Source organism: Schistocerca americana, chromosome 4 (genome assembly GCF_021461395.2).
Source record: "Schistocerca americana isolate TAMUIC-IGC-003095 chromosome 4, iqSchAmer2.1, whole genome shotgun sequence".
Classification (NCBI taxonomy): Eukaryota; Metazoa; Arthropoda; class Insecta; order Orthoptera; family Acrididae; genus Schistocerca; species Schistocerca americana.
In genome coordinates this window covers 76,515,413-76,535,900 of record NC_060122.1, presented here as the reverse complement: position 1 = coordinate 76,535,900, position 20,488 = coordinate 76,515,413, and positions in this window count along the sequence as shown.

Below are 20,488 nucleotides of genomic sequence, written 5' to 3'. Positions count from 1 at the left end.
CATGCCCGAGGCAGGTTTCGAACCTGCGACCGTAGCGGTCGCGCGGTTCCAGACAGAGGCGCCTACAACCGCTCGCCACACCGGCCGGCTATCAACTAGTGATCATAGCACATAAGGTACGTAGTTTAGACCCTCATGATTACTAGACATTTATTTCTTGTTTGTTCAGTACTACCACATCGAAAGTTGTCTACCCTACAATGTTAGCCAAAACAGTAGCGATACGTGCGTTCTACTGTCAGAGTAACAGAACGACTTTCGTCCACAACTTTCGACTCAGTAGTTTCCCGATTAGGATCCGTTCCCTCGAATTGATACAGTTTCACATTTCCATTATCTCTCTAAGTTTGTAACATATTCACGTATTCCTCGAGTTTAGGCATCTTTTTACTGCATTAAAAAGGAAACGTCAAGCAACAATTACAACCTTTATGTTATAACACTGAAATCAATATGAGACTAAACAGTGTATCGCAATACATCAACGGTAATTTGACACTGATTTTAATTTGGGTGTTGCACAAGGAAACAGCAAATCAGAAAAATTCACGCTTGTAATTAACTGGTTTGGTTTTACATTTTTGAGATTGGATGAGTAAATAGCAGTATCGCGGGTACAATGCAAATCATTCGACTCTGTATCGTATTAGTTCAAATTGCATGTTTTCAGGAAAACCTGACGTTCAACAGCATAGAACAGATGAAACTCTTAAAGACTTTTACGTCTTTTTCGGTATCCACAGATTTAAAGCTTGGCTTCATTAAAGAAAGTTCTCTCAGCTGGACGCTACTTCCAAACAAGGCAGCGAGCTACAACATCATAGCGTGGAATTATGAGGTATAACCACAATTCCGTGTATGTACCTACGCTAATGCACTACATTTTAACAATATAAACTCTCTGTATACACAGAAACCTCAAAGAAACTGGTATAGGTATGCGTAATTACATACAGAGATATGAAAACAGGCAGAATATGTCGCTGAGGTCGGCAGCGCCTATATAAGACAACAAGTGGCTGGCGTACTTGTTAGATCGGTTACTGCTGCCGGTTACCAAGGTTTAAGTGAGTTTGAACGTGGTGTTATAGTCGGCACACGACCAATTTAGAGATTAAGTTGTTATTTTCCCATACGACCATTACACGGGTGTACCGTTAATATCTGGAATCTGGCAAAACATCAAATATCCGACATCACTGCGGAAGAAAAAAGATAATGCACGAACGGAACCCACGACGACTGAAGAAAATCGTTGAACGTGACAAAGTGCAACCCTTCCACAAAGTGCTGCAGATTTTACGCTGGGTCATCAACAAGTGTCAGCGTGCGAACCATACAACGAAACGTCATCGACATGGGCTTTCGTATCCAGAGACCCACTCGAGTACCTTTGTTGACTGCACGACACAAAGCTTTACGCTTTGCCTGAGTCCGTCGACACCGACCTTGGACTGTTGATGACTGGAAACATGTTGCCTGGTCGGATGAGCCTCATTAAATCGGTATCAATCGGATGATGGTGTACGGATGCGGAGTCAACCTCATGACTCCGTGGACTCTGCATGTCAGCAGGGCAATGTTCAAGCCGGTGGAGGCTCTGTAATGGAGTGGGGTGTGTGCAGTTGGAGTGATATGGGACACCTCAAAGGTGACACGTACGTAAGCATCCTGTCTGACCACCTGTGTCCATTCAGGTATATTGTACTTTAAGACGGACTTGGACAATTCCAGCAGGACAATGCAACACCCCACACGTCCGGAATTGCTACAGAGTGGCTCCAGGACAACTCCTCTGGCCTCCTAACTCCCCTGATATGAACGTTATTGAGAACATCTGGGATGCCTTGCAACGTGCTGTTGAGAAGAGATGTCCACCTCCTCGTACTCTTACGGATTTATGGACAGCCCTACAGGATTCATGGTGTCAGTTCCCTCTAGCACTACTTCAGACATTAGTCGAGTCAACGCCACGTCCTGCTGTGGCACTTCTGCTGGACCCCTACTCGATATTAGACATATATATATAGCCGTTTATTTGGCCTTTCGTTGTAAAGTACTGTCAGGAAAGCTGTGGTTGCTATTAGACTCGATAGTAGCTCAGGTGTAAATTTGTGCATGTATGTAGATTAATTATTCGTCGAGAAAAGTGGAAGTTTTGTAGGAATTTGATGAAGAGGAGATAGATTTCTGTGACATATATTCATTTTGAAATAAGTAATTCTGACAACAATGTTTTGTGTACTTAAATCTGCATCTTGATTAAATATCATCTTTGGAAAATTCTGAAATCGGGACGTATTTTGGATATTTCTTCAAATTGTATTACTCCATAGTAAGATACCATTGTGTGCCTTGGTTTTTCTGTGTTTAGTTTGACGTCTCATTACGTATATACATATATCGTACAGTTGGCGGGTTGTAACTTTGGTCAATGTTTGCATGTATAACAGTACATCCTGGGGTAGCATGTGGAAGGAAATAGACGAATACACTTTCGAAGCAACCATCCCGATATTTGCCTCACGTGATTTAAGTAAACGACGCAAACCCTGAATCTGAGTGGTCGGGCTGGTTTTTCAACCAACGTCCTGTTGAAACATTCTCAAGTTTCTTAACAACTGACTCAAAATGGCCTATTCTCCAGAAAAATATCAATGTAACTCCGTCATTTTCCTCGAAGTATATTATGAGTAAAACTATCTCTTTAATGTGCATTTGATGTATAATGAGAGCATTTTTATGGGGATAAAACAGCAATCTCGGTGGAATATTTTACAATTAAAATGAAAACGGTTTTGATCGCAAGAGAACATTTATTAAAAACAGCAAATTGTTTCTGCCCAATACTGACCATCTGCAGTCCATGTGTATATGAAATTTAAGTACAATATAGATTTAGAGGGATATCTCACTTTTCTTTTGTTATCAGTCTTCTGTGTGGTTCGATGTGACCCGCCACGATTTCCTCACTTGTGCCAACTTCTTGGTCTCAGAGCAACACGTACAACTTACGTCCTCAATTATTCATTACTTGTATTTGAATCTCTGTCTTCTTCTACAATTTTTATCCGCTACACTTCCCTCCAGTGTCATTCAAGTGATTTCCTGATATTTTAACGGATGTTCCAAATATTCCTTTCGTCGCCGATTCTGCGAGGAACCTCCTCCCTCTTTACCTTATCTGACCACCTAATTTTTATCTTCGTTCTGCAGCTCCATATCTCAAATGTTTCTCTACCGTCTGTCCGGATTTCCGACAGTCCATGTTTCACTATTATAAAATGCTGCGTTCTAGGCGTACATTCTCAGAAATTTACTCCTTAAGTTAAGGTCTATGTTTGATCATAGCATATTTCTATTGGACAGGAATTTCCTCTTAGCCACTACTAGTCTATTCTTTGTCCCGCCCAATCCGTCCACCATGGGTTATTTTGCTGCTCAGGTAGCAGGATGCCTTAACTTCATCTTCTTCGCGTTTCCCGATTCCTATGTTAAGTGTCTCGGTGTTCTCATTTCTGCTACTTCTTATTACTTCCACCTTCCTTTGATTTACTCTCAATCTACATTGTGTACTGACTAAACTCTCTCCGACAACAGATCCTGTAAGTCCACTGAGGATAGTAATGTCATCAGCAAATCGTATCATTGATATTCTTTCATCATGAATTGCAATCCCAGCCTTCAACCTTTGTTCTACATCTGTCATTGCTTCTGCTATGTGTATACTGAACAGTAACGGTGAAAGAGTGCAACTCTGCCCCACTCTCTTTTTAATGCGAGACTTTGTTCTTGGTCTCCCAGTCTTGTTGTTCCCTCCTGGTGCTTGTACAGTTTGTACATAACCCCTCTTTCCCAGAGATTTTTCCCCAGAATTTCGAACACCTCGAACCATTTTACTTTAACAAATTTAATAAATGTGTCTTCATTATCCTTCTGTTTTTCTTCCATTATTAACTGGGATCTACCCCCCCCCCCCCCCCCCCCCCTGGTGAGTGTACCATCATTAAAGCCAAATTGATCGTCTTTTAAGAGCTCCTCAATTTTCTTATGTAAGGTGCCAAGATACAGCCCACGTACATTTAATGTTCTTGTAGATTTATATTTACTTTTGACCATATTTACAATCAAAAATCGGAGTAATCAGTTCATAGGCTGTTACTGGTCAGCACCAAGTAATATTTCTGTGGCAATTCTTGACTGAGTGTTATTTGGGGTTGAGCACTGAAAGAAACGGCAAAGTGCCTCGCATTTCTCAGAAGCCGCTACCGCTAAGGAAGGGCAGGGAAACAAATTGTAGTATTCTGTAGGGGCGGACATTTATTATCCCAAAAGAGAACAGTGTGAGGCGGCAATGTCTTACGATGCTAAAGGCCGCAGATCGCCCCTAGCACAAACAAAGGGGGCGGGCGAGACAGAGGAATTCCGAACAGCGCATCTAAGGAAAGAGCATCTCGAGGGGGAGGGGGGTCGCAAGAACGCGAAAGGACTTCCGTTTATAGCGAGGAGGAAAGCCCCTTGTCACAAACGATGCTTGCAAGCTGACATGTGTGAAATTATCTCATAGGCAGCGGCGGAAAACATCTCCAGCCAAAATGAGTAGAAAGGCGTTAAGGAGGGGAGATGGAGCCTTCGAGAAATACTTCTGAAGGTAGTATGAGGTTCAGGTTACCCATGTGGTAGGAGAAAAGGTTTTTGTATCGACCGCTAGGATCCGTCGCCTGGAGCGCTAACGTAAACGCCGCGAATCCGGCTGCGAGCGGTGTGTGGTGGAATAGAGACCTCACTGCAACAACTATAGGGAGCATTTGCCACTCAAGACCGCTAGGATGGAAATCGATGGTTATAGGCATAGCAGAGGGCCCGGCGGATAGATTTAAGAAGTGTAATTTTCGACACGGGGAGCGCGTGAATCGTGTCTCTGAGACATGGTTGTTAGTGTTATCTCGAGTGACGATTCTTTGGCTCTCGGTGGAGTCTGACACATATGGAAGTGCTTCTTTACTAGAGAATACTGGAGTGAATCTCTGTTTCTAGCTAGTGAGCAAGCAGAGATCTTGACAAGTGATCTATCTTGTACTTATGTTATTTCGGCCCTGGGAGTTTTCGTAGGGCATATTGCGTCCACTCGGAAGGCAGATAATTGCAGGTGTCCAAGATAAATCACCTGCAAAGCGGTCAGAACCCCAATGAACAGGTCATCGGTACAGTAGAATTTCTGTATGTACTTCTATAGGTGACATGCACACTCTAGTTTGTTGGACGGGGAAACAGTCACCGTAAATGCCTCGAGTTCTAATTACTTGTCCACTGAGCATTTCCCTGTTTCTCACCACCAATCAGTATCAATCAACTATGTATCAATCTAATAGTCTAAAGTAAAACTAATTTTTGTCCATCTCCAAATTATATTTAGGGTGGAATTATATATTGTTTATTTCTTTGTTTGTATGGTTTTTGGCATTCTACATCTTTTTTTAGAATAAAGAAGTTGTAGGGTCCCATTGTAATTCATTCGAGTAGGATCCCAATAAGAATTATTTGTTTGATGTGTGAAACTGAAGAAAACTACAAACTGATACTTCGTTTTATGGTATCGCTTAGGTGTAGGTTGTCAATGGCAGCGTCATTTCAATCACTGATAGGTCTGAGAATTCCACTGCGGGGATAACATTACGTAGTCATATGAACACACGCCGCATATTATACAAACCGACGGTTTACGCTTTTCTATTCTTCTGTATATTACTCTTGTGAAGAACTTGGTTGTATGAGCTGTTAAGCATACTGGGCCATAATTCTCGCTCTTGTCCAATCACAGTGCGACTGTACTTGACGGTTACTGCTAAGTGTAGTTGTTCTTCCGAACAGTAATCCGTATGAGCAAACCTGTTGCGTCTGTACCTGTACTGTCTCGCAGAACTTGCTCGTACTTTTGATACTTGGATTGTTTAAGAAGAATAGCTCCACGTACTCATAGGGTCGAGCTGTGATCGCCTGGTTTCATGCCCCACAGCTAATTCGCCGCAAATAGTAGCTTGTAGCTCTGATCCTGTAATTAAATACTCTATGTATTAATAAAATTACAACGAAATACAAAATAAAATTTAAATCAATACTGTAATAACATGGGTCCTTTACTAAGATATGTAATTCTTGTAGACGACAGACAACTGTGATGAGTAATGTTCATTCAAGAAAGGATATCTCAAATAAACGGGAAATGGTTTCTTACGATATTAATTTAAAATACATTCAGTAATTGCAACTCACGATATTGTCCTCCGTTCAAAGCAGTTTTGAGTTCAACACGACGCTTCATAAATTGACACACACACAATACAAAGACTGGCAAATCATACTCTGTCTGTCCTCGGTTCTGTAACAAAAAGCGGAAAAAATCTGAAGTCCTACACTTGAGAACATTCAGACTTCTCTGAATATGAAGTCACTTCAGAAGTTAAACTACAGCAATGGACATTCACGACCCAGAATCAGTCATCTACACAATCGAATATCACTTTTTACCACAGGCTGGTCGGCACACTTTCAAACACTTGCGTAAATGTGTCGAGAACCATTCTCTTGAGCTCTTCATTGGAAAAGTCCCAGGCTCTACTTGAATCCCGTAGTGCTCCGCTACTGTCTGCATTTCCATTGGCTGAGAGCTGTCCCTATCAAAAATGTATCGCTCTGAAACTCTACAGACATGATTTGATTCAATTTGACCCCTTCCCAGATTAAAAATATTCGGTCACACTCTGACAGTTCACAGTAATTACAAATAAAAGTTTGTTTATAAGTAATTAGATAATATTCTTGTGCAAGTCACATTAAATTACAACGAATTGTTGTTAAATTTTGTTTAAACAGTTATTTATGCCTTCTTGACAGAAGCAACATTTGGTTCTCTTTTCACTTGTGGTATCCACCAGCACATGCGATTGACTACTTTTAAATTACTGAAGTTTTTTTATAACACTTGCTCTCAACGTTTCGATAAAGTCGCTCTCGAAATAGTAAACTGTTCATTAAACAAATACAAAAGTAAGATAAAGTATGAGGTATTCAGTTCTGAACACATACCCTCCCTCTACCTTAAGCAGCAACTGACATTGGTGAATCCACTATACCTGCTTCATTTACCGCCACCGCCTGCCATCGTGGTTTCAACGTATTTACTTTGGTCCTCTTTTACGTATCTTACTATTCGATTTCCCGCTTAAATTATATTGCATTACATTTAAATACTTAAGCTCTGAGAAAGGCTAATATTTGACCAACATAGATTGCCATTTTTAATAAATGTTCCATAGCGATCGAGACGGTTTCAATTTTAATTTTGAAATAAGAACTGTATTTTGTTTCAAATTTCACTATCCGTAAACGTTGTATCACTGTCGGAAAACGACTGTGTAACACCGGTATTAGGAAATGGAAGCCAATGCAATTAATAAATACAAATGGCAATGCATTAATTATTTAATGTGTCAATAAACTTTCCTCCGTGGTTCGTTTGAAAATCATTGCGATTTACGGAATGATCGAAATGTTCTCCGCTTCATTCTTACATTGGTTAAGTTACAGTTTGCGAAGATATTCACCATACTTCACGGTATTCCAGTTAACAAAACACAGGGGACAGTCATATGAAAATGCTGCAGATGGAAAAAAAGTAAATAGATTGTTTATCGTTTGAAAAGTAAATGTCATAACAGATAATATATTTATCTCACTGAACCATAAGACGACAATAGCCTTCATGGAAAAATGTTTGCATTTCAATATGGAAACATGATAGGAGCTGCGGCTACGAATGACTTTCTTAAATGTTCCGAAAATAGGGAAATTATTTGGGGAGATACCGGGACTGTATGAAGGACGCGTAAGGACTTTCCGGCTAACCTTCTGCAGCGTACTCGAAGCAGCTTAAGTAAAATGTGGGCCCGCAGTAGACATCCCCCTGATGAAGAGGTGCGTGCGTGGGTGGGCTACCGCAAACACTTTGCCATGAAGGCGTTGGCCGTCTTGTTTCACTGTGCGAAAAATGTGTTAACAGTAGTGACGATTAGTTTTGAAATACTAAATAGTTTACTTACCTTCATTCCATCTGTCTCTGTTTGACTGCAACTTCTGAATTTATAGGCTATTTCGTTCGGCGAACGAACAAGTGAGACACGAAACATTGAACAAACACGCACACGATAACTCAATCGAACCATAAGACTAGACAAAAGTACATGAAATGTACGGGTAATTCTTGATTAAGTACGTGCTTAATATTAGACAGTAACGAAATGATGATGAAACAGATTATGCCCTAAAATAATTTAGATTACTGACTGAATCAGGCCTAAGTTGTGTCTGTTTTAACACTTATGAAGATTTCATTTACTCTTCGCCACCTCACTCTCACCCAGAGTACGAGCTGTTATCTGTTTCCAATTTGGGACAATAACAACAGCGGATTTAGGGCGAAATAGTTTCTTGGCGATGCTGTAAATTCACATGAGTAAGCTTGATTCACCTAAGTTCTGTTTTTGACACAGTTAACCATGCACCCCACACCTCAGGCACTAATTTTGAATCATCAAACTGGTTTGATGTGGCCCGGCGCAAATTCATCTCCTGCGCCGAATTTTTTATCTCAGAGTAGCGCTTGCAAGCTTGATCATCATTATTTGTAGGATAAATTCCTGTCTTTGCCTTCCTCTACATTTTTTTACTTTCTACAGCTATGTCTAGTACGATACAAATTATTCCCTGAGGCCTTAACGCATGTCCTGCAATCATGTGTCTCAACTCGCCAGTGTTTTACTTAGATTCCTTTCTTCGATTCTTAGCAGAACTTCCTCGTTCCTTACATGCAGTCCACCTTTCCTCTCCAGCACCATAAGTCAATAGTTTGCGTCACATGTGTTACGGTTTTCCTAAATCCATTACTCTATACCGTACAATGCTGTCTTTCAAACGCAGATTCTCAAAAATGTCTTTCTGAAGGTAAGATCTTGGATGATACTAGTAGACTTGTTTTGTCAGAAGTGCCGTCTTTGCCAGTCCTTGCTTCATCTATCAGGAATTATTTTGCTTCCAAGATAGTAGAATTCGTTAACTCCGTCTACTTGGAGATTACCAATATCATGTTCCGTTTCTCTAAGGCGCAGCAGTCGTGGACTGTACGGCTGGTCCCGGCGGAGTTTCGAGTCCTCCCTCGGGCATGGGTGTGTGTGTTTGTTCTTAGGATAGTTTAGGTTAAGTAGTGTGTAAGCTTATGGACAGATGACGTTAGCAGTTCAGTCCCGTAAGATTCCACAGACATTTGAACACATTTCTTTTTGTTCCGTTTCTAATTATACTCCTTTCTGCTACACTTCGTTACTTTCCTCTCCCTTCAGTTTATTCTCAGTCCATTTTCTCTACTTATTAGACAGTTTACCCCATTCAACGGCCTCGAAACTTAACATTATTTACATCATTGCTTTTCCCATGTGTTAATTAAAGGACTGCTTCATTGTTTTAAAACGTGTTTCATTCGAGCACTTTACTAGTCCTGTTATCTTAAAGTTTGTCACTGTTCCTGTACTGTCTGCAGCTCGTGGTCGTGCGGTAGCGTTCTCGCTTCCCACGCCCGTGTTCCCGGGTTCGATTCCCGGCGAGGTCAGGGATTTTCTCTGCCTCGTGATGACTGGGAGTTCTGTGATGTCCTTAGGTTAGTTAGGTTTAAGTAGTTCTAAGTTCTAAGGGACTGATGACCATAACTGTTAAGTCCCATAGTGCTCAGAGCCATTTGAACCATTTTTGTTCCTGTACTCGTCTTTACATATACACTGATGGAAAAACATCTCAACACCAAGATGAAAAGGTGCGACATAAACGTAAGTTGGTAGGCGTGTTTCTATATCTGAATCATAATAACAACTCAAATTTCGTGCCAGTCCGCTAAGAATGGCGTCAGTTGGGCCACTATGAGGATACAAATCAGGTTTGTTTTGAATACGTGCTGTAACGGACGTGAGCGTTATTTACCTTTGTGATTGGTCGTGGCGAGTTGATATCAGTCAAGAAATGACTTTAAGGCGACAATGTCGCCATTGTCAACACCTGACTGAGGTTTAACGAGGGGGAATTATAGGGCTAGTAGAAGCTGGCTATTCCTTCTGCGATTCTGCAAAAAGACTTGCCAGGAAAGTACATGACTGCTGGCAGTGGATGTCACGAGAATGTACGCTCGCAAGAAGACCGGGCTCCAGACGGCCTCGTGGCGCTACTGAGAGGGAAGACCGTCGTGTGCAGCGTATGGCTCTGGGGCAACGAACTGCATCTGCAGCAGCATTTTCCCCAGCAGTTGGCACCACAGTGACACGACTAACTGTTACAAACTTCAAGGACGGCTGCGAGCCAGACTCTCTGTAGTGTGCGTTTCACTAACACGAACCACAGCCAGCTGGGACTGCAGTGGTGTGAAGCGAGAGCTCATTGTGTTTTCTGATAAAATCTGGCTCTGCCTGGGTACCAGTCATGCCTACATCTACATCTGCATCTACATACATACTCCGCAATCTACCATACGGTGCGTGCAGGAGGGTACCTCGTACCACAACTAGCATCTTCTCTCCCTGTTCCACTCCCAAACAAAACGACGGAAAAATGACTGCCTATATGGCTCTGTACGAGCCCTAATCTCTCTTATCATGTCTTTGTGGTCTTTCCACGAAATATGAGTTGGCGGCAGTAAAACTGTACTGTAGTCAGCCTCAAATGCTGGTTCTCTAAATTTCCTCAGTAGAGATTCACGAAAATAACGCCTCCTTTCCTCTAGAGACTCCCACCCGAGTTCCTGAAGCATTTCCGTAACACTTGTGCGATGATCAAACCTACCAGTAACAAATCTAGCAGCCCGTCTCTGAATTGCTTCTATTTCCTCCCTCAATCCGACCTGATAGGGATCCCAAACGCTAGATCAGTTTTCAAGAATAGGTCGTATTAGTGTTTTATAAGCGGTCTCCTTTACAGATGAACCACATCTTCCCAAAATTCTAAAAATGAACCGAAGACGACTATCTGCCTTCCCCACAACTGCCATTACATGCTTCTCCCACTTCATATCGCTCTGCAATGTTACGCCCAAATATTTAATCGACGTGACTGTGTCAAGCGCTACACTACTAATAGAGTATTCAAACACTACGGGATTCCTTTTCCTACTCATCTGCATTAATTTACATTTATCTATATTTAGAGTTAGCTGCCATTCTTTACACCAATTACAAACCCAGTCCAAGTCATCTTGTATCCTCCTACAGTCACTCAACGACGACACCTTCCCGTACACCACAGCATCATCAGCCAACAGCCGCACATTGCTATCCACCCTATCCAAAAGATCATTTATGTAGATAGAAAACAACAGCGGACCTACCACACTTCCCTGGGGCACTCCAGACGATACCCTCACCTCCGATGAACACTCACCATCGAGGACAACGTACTGGGTTCTATTACTTAAGAAGTCTTCGAGTCACTCACTTATTTGGGAACCAATCCCATATGCTCGTACCTTAGTTAGGAGTCTGCAGAGGGGCACCGAGTGAAACGCTTTCCGGAAGTCAAGGAATATGGCATCCGTCTGATACACTTCATCCATTGTTCACAAGATATTACGTGAAAAAAGGGCGAGTTGCGTTTCACAGGAGCGATGCTTTCTAAAGCCGTGCTGATGCATGGACAGCAACTTCTCTGTCTCAAGGAAATTCCTTACATTCGAACTGAGAATATGTTCGAGAATACGATGTTAAGGACATTTGGTCTGTAATTTTGAGGATACGTCCTTCTACCCTTCTTATATACAGGCGTCACCTGCGCTTTTTTCCAGTCGCTCGGGGCTTTACGTTGGGCAAGAGATTCGCGATAAATGAAAGCTAAGTAAGGAGCCAATGCAGTAGAGTACTCTCTGTGAAACCGAATTGTAATCTCATCAGGACATGGCGATTTATTTATTTTCAACCCATTCAGCTGCTCCACAACCTCCATGTGGGAATCTGTACAAGACTCAAACGGCGGTATGTTTTTACAATCTTCCTCATGCGCATGTGTTGGTTAGAAGAGGCCAGTTGTGGGCGTGCAACCAACCTGCCTGTGTGCTAGCCACACTGGACCTACCGATACACGCCTGGTCTGGGTTTGCGATTTCGTCAGACAGTTGGGAGCACTGTTGTGATTATTCCACTCACCCTGACTGCCAATTTGTACACCCGTCTCGTAATTCGACCACTTTGACCTAACAAAGTGGGCCTAAAGGAAGTTTTTGTTCTTCTTACCGTGATTTTACATTACATGTTTTTGCAGGACCACCTGTTTGGGTTCCTGCACTGATATTTAGTCATCTGCAAACCAGACGATGTAACTGTGAATTTCATGGGCAAGTTAACACATTCCTTGATTTTTAAAAGATGTGAATTTGATGTGGCAAAATGTTTTCTGTAAGTTGTTACTCACTGTTTGTTGTGACTGATCCTACTTGTTTTGCTTTCTGAGGGCACTGCACACACATGAACACTCCACGTAAATGAACGCTAATTCGGTTGGGAAACACAACAACGTAGTGCTCACCACGTTTTACGAAGTGAAAAGGCGTTTGCAAAACCTAAATTACACAGAGACATAGATATGTGAGGGCAGTGCTCTTAGAACACAAAACAAAGAGGATCAGTCACAACAAAATAGACACAAAACGTTTTGCACAACAAAATCACGTTTCTTAAAAATCAAGGGATGTTTTAACTTACCGATGAAATTCGTACTTACATTAGTGCGGGACACCACACAGATGGTATTGCTAAACCATATAATGTAAAATTACGGCAGAAGAAAAAGGAACAAGAAATTTCTTTAGGCCTCACTTTGTTAGATCAGTCACAACCTAAATTATGCCCACTTTTTACGTTTTCATGTAACCAAGCCCACTGATGCTGGCACAGAGGTGCCAGAACACGTTTGGGTAACAAATAACCAGTGTTTCTGCATAAAAGGCGGAACCTATATCCAATAATTTTACAGTAGACCCGGAAAGAAAGACAAGAACTGCAGATCCAAAAGATGACTAAAGTGAATAGTCCATTGGTTTTCTCTTCCACAGCGATTTTATCAGTTCTGGTGGAATGTTATCTAACCTTCCGCCTTACTTAATCTGAAGTTTCCCAAAGTTCCTTCAAACTTTGGCACTAGCTCCGGATCGCCTATCTCCTCCACATCGACATCTGTTTCATCTTTTTCACATCAGACAACTTCTCTCTCACACAGAGGCTCTCAGTCCGCCTCGATAGTAGAGGGAGCAGCGTAGACGGCTACCATGCTTAAGAATCACGTTCGATTTTGCCTTGGTGAGAGGACTGTTACAGGATATCTCTGCCTCGTGATGGCAATTAAGACCTACTTGACCGAGTAGCAGCGGCTCCACGGCCTGTGAAAGTCGGAGAAATGGTCGTGAGATGAGATGCGCTGACCACATACTCCCCCACACCACGCCCCCATGACCCCACGTGGCACAGGATGTCACGGCGGCCGGCAGACATCTCTAGAAGCTCGTTTTACAGAGGCCATCACAGTACTCTTTACACGTGCCCGATCTCTCCTCTGCGTTTAACAGTGGATTTCCATTGTACACTTATTGTTCCTGCCCTTGGTTTTCATTTCACCGAAGGTCGTTTATACTTTTCTGTTGGCTGATTCAATTATTCCGACCATTATTTATTTTTTTCCTGAATCGTATTAGGCCTTGGCTGCTTTGCACTTCTTGTCTATTTCATCCACACGTAGTTGATATTACTGTATTCCTCTCTTTTACTGAAATTTTTTATGCATTCTCCTGTCGTCGAACAGCTGAAGTATATATGATTGCCAAAGGTTTCTCTAAAGTTACCTTCCTTGTACCAATACTTGTCTCTATAACACCTGTGGCTGCTGTTTTCCGAAGTGGCCACTCCAACTGAACTGAATACTTAGCGAACTACAAACACGTCTCGCCGTTCCACAGTAGCTGGGTATCCCAGTTTCTTCCTCACTGATTCCTCCCTACGATTTTCTCCCACCTATCATCACTAAACTGTGATCTGTGTCCACATCTGCTCCTGCGTACGCCTCACAATTCAGTAGCTGATTTAGGAATCTCTTCCTGACCAGGATGTAATTCATGTGGAAGCTTACCATGTTTCCAGACGTTTCCAACTATGTGTCTTCCTCTTTGTGATTTTTGGGGAGTGAATTTGGTATTACTAACTGACATATACTGCAGATATCAGCTGGCCTTTGTCGTCTCTCTTTCCTAGTACTAGGCCCGTATTCTCCCGTAACTCTTTTCCTTATTCATTCCTTCACAACCGCATTCAGACCACCACGATTATTAGATTTCGTTTTCCCTTTAAATAATTTGTCTGTCTCTTCATCTTCAGCTTGTGACGTCAGCATGTACACCTGAACAGTTGTTGCCGGCGTTTGTTTGCTGTTGAACCCGAGGATAACACTCTATCACGAATATCTTCGCCATAACTCAACCTCTGTCCTACTTTCCAATTCATAGCGAATCCTACTCCATTATACCACTTTCTGCGGCTGTTTTAATTACCCTACATTATTTGCGTAGGCTTCTGCGGCCAGAGCCAGTCGACGTAAAAGTTTAGACCCAGAAGAAGGCCGCTGCAATCGTGGCCGAAACGTTGGTTTTCTCCAGCAGTGGTAGTTTCTTACATTATGACGCGGTACCATACCCAGAAAACTTTTATGTGGACTTACCCTACATTATTCTGACAAGTAATTCTTACCTAATTTCCGTTCCATTTCACCGGACTCACATGATTTCTAGATTTAGCCTGGCCATTTCCCTTTTCAGCGTTTGCTGTCTTTCGGATGACGTTGAAACTCCTGTCATTCCACGATCAAACTTGTAGAATATTATCCTTTCGTTAGTTATTCAATCTTTTTCTCATGATCGGCTTCCCCTTGGCAGTTCACTCCCGCAGATCTGAGCGGATGAATAGACCTGTATCTCTAGGGAATGGAAAGACCATCAGGACCTTCTTTCCATTACAGGCCACATGTCCTGTAGGTACACATAGTGTATGTTCATTGCAGTGGTTTCCATTGCCTTCTGCATCCTCGATACATATATCATTGCCACTGCTGATTCTTCCGCCTTCTAGATGCAGTTTCCCATATCAAGGACAAGAGAGTGCCCGGGACCTCTTTCCGCACCTCTGTCCTCTTTGACAGGGCTGTTGCCTGATCAAGGGTGACTTCTTATGTCGTATTTCTTCGCTCGCCGTTGGCGACGAATTCAAGAAGTGGCTAAGTTCGAAACCGGCACTCATGGCGTTTTGATTAGTAGCCCAAGACGTGCACCTAGACCATATCTCCCAGTTGAAAAAAATTGCTTAGTAGGCATAGAATGCTCCAATGGTAAAGGCAGAAAACGTGGCTCGACCGGGGCCCCATCCTTGCTTCGTCCTATTCAACATGTATGCCAGTGAGCAACTTAAATCAAGTTACATTACGAGTAAACAGTTTTGAGGAATTAGAGGAAAACCTGGGTCGTCCTGGAATTAGAGCAAAACCTTGATCGTCCAATAAGCACCATATTAGAACACTGCCAGGAATATTCGCTTAAATCACATCCGTCAAAGACGGGAATCAGAACCTACGTCTTCGCCCAAAACAAGCAGACCTAAAACTGGAAGTATCCTGGAATGTCATCACCCTGAAACACAAAAATTAACTGAAACACGTGGAAGGCGTACTAGACCATTTATTGATGTACAAGTTTTGCTACGAGACCACCCGTCATAATGGTGCAGCATTAAATAATATACTGAGGAAATTGGCTGAGAGTAACAGGGGAACTATAACTAAGGTGCTGAGAACCACAGACCCGTCACTAAACTTCTCCACAGCACAACATGTTTTCCAAGTGTGGTCCTGTTAGGCACATGCGAAAAGGATCTACTTAATCTTAAATAAAAGCTGCTGATTAATAGCTGGATGCATGAACCCCACACGATTTACGGATCCCAATTTCCGAAGAGCTGGTGATTGACAAATTCAAAAGTTTAAGGATGCCTTAGCTGAATGCCGCATCTAATTTGTGGACCTGAGAAACATAAATCCTACAAGAGATTCTTGAACCGTGGAATTCTGAGCCTCCAACGACTATTGCTCTCTAACGGATACGGACAGCGGGGAGAACCTCAGATGGAAGATCAGAAGGAGCATGAGCCGCATCGGAAAGGATGTAGCTCGCTAGTGAAGGCAAAACTTATTATTTAATATGACGACAGGTTATTGTGAATATCACGAAATGGAATCTCTCCTGACCTCATCTGTCACAGTAAATACAATCTTTAAGAAGCAAGAGAGCAGTTTTTAGCTTAAAAACTGATGACTGGCCACTTAAAATCAGCGTAAAGTGCACAGGACAGGAATAGGTGAAAGACATGAACAATTAGTCCGAAAACAAAGACTGATTGAATGAAATTTACCAAGTAACTGTTCGGCTACAATGGCCAAACGATTTCTCTGAAGTAGTGCGCAACAACATTTTAACATTCAGCAAATAAAGCCAGTCACATTTAGTTATGAGCATACAAAGCATGTTTAGATGCCCCTGTGTATTACGTAAAGTGCACCTGGAGCGTCAAGACAACGCCTTCTCGAATGGCTTTGGGAGGGAAAATTCTTTAGGTAGAGGGATATAAGGTCTTAGGAGAATGGTTACAAACTCGTGTTAGAGGAGAATAACCTACGAAATCGCGAATAAACAAGATGAGTTTAGGATACTAAGTGACTATGAAGATCTAAAATAAACACTATTGTTCAATCAGTGCAAAATTAAGGCATCACCAGTCAGTGAAATTTCCTGGCTGACGAATTCTGACCCTGGTACAAATTTTCATTTTTCGCCTCATTCTGCGTACATACAGCTCAGGAGGAGACCGCCAGAACAAAAGACAGAACCGAGAACTGTATGCCGAGACGATCTCGGACAGCATCAGGTGGACATGGACCACGTTTTTCGCACACACCGTTAGAATGGAACATGGGGTGCATGGAGTGATGGAACATCAGATTATACAGTTTCTTGTAAACAAGAGAACTAAACTTCGCTTGATCCAAGAGAAACGAAGCGACCTTTAAGATATAGGAATACACGAGACAGAGATTTACTGCAGGATCACTTTTAAATTAAAAACGATAGGACCTGTAGGCTCCACAGGACAGAAAAGCGAAGAAAGTTGTATAGTATGCGAATGAAAGAATACTGCACAGAAGACCAGAAGAAAAGAAGATCGTACAATATAACATGGCCCTCAGATGCTTAACACTGAGAGAAGGAAAATATACAAAAATTACATGTGTCGTTTTCTGTAAGGAATAGAGTAAAGTGGGAAGTCCCATATGCTCAAACGGTGTGTTACCTTCTGAGCCACTGAGACTTGAGTTGCAAATGTCACGTTACTGAAAGGTCTCCAGAGCAGCGACGGGTCCCTGTTAAGCGCATTTACACCGGAGCCTCAGTTCCGTTCTCCGAACAGCCCTGGGAACGCGCTGTTCTGCAGAGCACGACGAGCACTGGGGGCGCCATTTGAGAGCAATTACCCAGTAATAGCTTTTGGCAGCTCGTCGATGCTGTATCAAGCTTTTCCTAGACTACAGGTCCAAAGGAAACACGTTAGGTGGTCCCCGGCGGATGAGCCAGTGTCTGTACCTCAACCGACTTGTAGTTAGTTACTTAGCTATTTACTCACCGATAAATCAACTATGAAATAACACTTATAAATTGTAGAGTGCAGCAATCAGTCGTCCTTTTTTTAGATTTCCGCTAGTAGCCATTCAAAGAACCGTGACTGGCGCCCGAACAACAGAGACTTTCATGCATTAAGAGAAGAAAATAATTCATTGAGAATGGCTAGCTACTAGCCGAAATCTGTATTGTCATAGTAAAATCTAATAAAAGACGACTGATTGCTGCACTCTATAAGTCATATAACTGTCGATGAGTGCACCCACTTTACAAGTGGAAGGTAACCTGATGAGAAATTAGAGCCACGCCATCTTAATGGAAAAGTAAACTATTTTTAAAAATCAATTTGTATTTCCATATAGCAATATTACCTCATGTAGCCCTCGATTAACATTTAGTTATGTTACATGTGGCATCTTGTATATACACTACTGGCCATTAAAATTGCTACATTAAGAAGAAATGAAGATGATAAACGGGTATTCATAGGACAAATATATTATACTAGAACTGACATGTGATTACATTTTCACTCAATTTGGTTGCATAGATCCTGAGAAATCAGCACCCAGAACAACCACCTCTGGCCATAATAACGGCCTTGATACGCCTGGGCATTGAGTCAAACGTAGCTTGAGGTACAACTGCCCATGCAGCTTCCACACGGTACCACAGTTCATCAAGAGTAATGACTGATGTATTGTGACGAGCCAGTTGCTCGGCCGCCATTGACTAGACATTTTCGATTGGTGAGAGATCTGGAGGATGAGCTGGCCAGGGCAGCAGCACAACATTTTCTGTATCCAGAAAGGCCCGTACAGGACATGCAACATGCGGTCGTACATTATCCTGCTGAAATGTAGGGTTTCGTAGGGATCGAATGAATGGTAGAGCCATGGGTCGTAACACATCTGAAATGTAACGTCCACTGTTCAAAGTGCCGTCATTGCGAACAAGAGGTTACCGAGACATGTAACCAATGGCACCCCATACCATCACGCCAGGTGATACGCTAGTATGGCGATGACAAAAACACGCTTCGACTGTGCGTTCACCGCGATGTCGCCAAACACGGGTGCGACCATCATGATGCTGTAAACAGAACCTGGAGTCATCCGAAAAAATGACGTTTTGCCATACGTGCACAAAGGTTCGTCGTTGAGTACACCATCGCAGGCGTTCCTGTCTGTGATGCAGCGTCAAGGGTAACTACAGCCATTGTCTCCGAGCTGATAGTCCATGCTGCTGCAAACGTCGTCGAACTGTTCGTGCAGATGGTTGTTGTCTAGCAAACGTCCCCATCTGTCCACTCAAGGATCGAGACGTGGCTGCTCGATCCGTTACAGCCATGCGGGTAAGATGACTGTCGTCTCCACTGCTATTGATCGAGGCCGTTGGGATCCAGCACGGCGTTCCTTATTACCCTCCTGAACCAACCAATTCCATATTTATTTATTTATTTATTTATTGTTCCGTGGGATCAAATTAAGGAGAAGTCTCCATGGTCATGGTACGAGTCAATACATGAAATTATAACACGATGTTACAAACAGATAAAATGAAATATAAAAAAAACATATTCAGGTGAGAAGTCGTAAGTTTAAATAAAGAAAATCAACAATGTAACACTGGAATTTGCTTAATTTTTTAACTCTTCCAGGAGCTCCTCGGCAGAATAGAAGGAGTCAGCCATGAAGAAACTCTTCAGTTTGGACTTAAAAGTGTTTGGGCTACTGCTAAGATTTTTGAGTTCTTGTGGTAGCTTCTTGAAAATGGATGGAGCAGAATACTGCACTCCTTTCTGCACAAGAGTCAAGGAAGTGCATTCCACATGCAGATTGGATTTCTGCCTAGTATTAACTGAGTGAAAGCTGCTAACTCTTGGGAATAGGCTAATATTGCTAACAACAAACGACATTAAAGAAAATATATACTCTGAGGGCAATGTCAGAATTCCCAGACTATTGAATATGGGTCGACAAGAGGTTCTCGAACTTACACCACATATAGCTCGAACAGCCCGTTTTTGAGCCAAAAATACCCTTTTTGAATCAGAAGAATTACCCCAAAACGTAGTACCGTACGACATAAGCGTATGAAAATATGCGAAGTAGATTACTTTTCGTGTTGAAGTGTCACTTATTTCAGATACTGTTCTAATGGTAAATAAAGCAGCATTTAGTTTCTGAAAAAGATCCTGGACATGGGCTTTCCACAACAGCTTACTATCTATCCGAACGCCTAGGAACTTCAACTGTTCCGTCTCGCTTATAATATGCCCATTCTGTCTGATCAAAATATCGGTTCTTGTTGAATTGTGAGTTAGAAACTGTAAAAACTGAGTATTACTGTGATTTAACATCAAATTATTTTCCACAAGCCACGAACTTATTTCATGAACTACATTATTTGATACTGTTTCAACATTACACACAAGATCCTTCACTACCAAGCTGGTGTCATCAGCAAACATAAATATTTTTGAATCACCTGCAATACTAGAAGGCATATCATTTATATAAATAAGAAACAGCAGTGGCCCCAGCACCGACCCTTGGGGAACGCCCCACTTAACAGTGCCCCATTGGGACTGAAAATCACTACCACTCTCAATATTGCGGAGAATTACCTTCTGCTTTCTGTTCTTAAAGTAAGAGGCGAACCAATTGTAAGCTACTCCCCTTACTCCATAATGGTCCA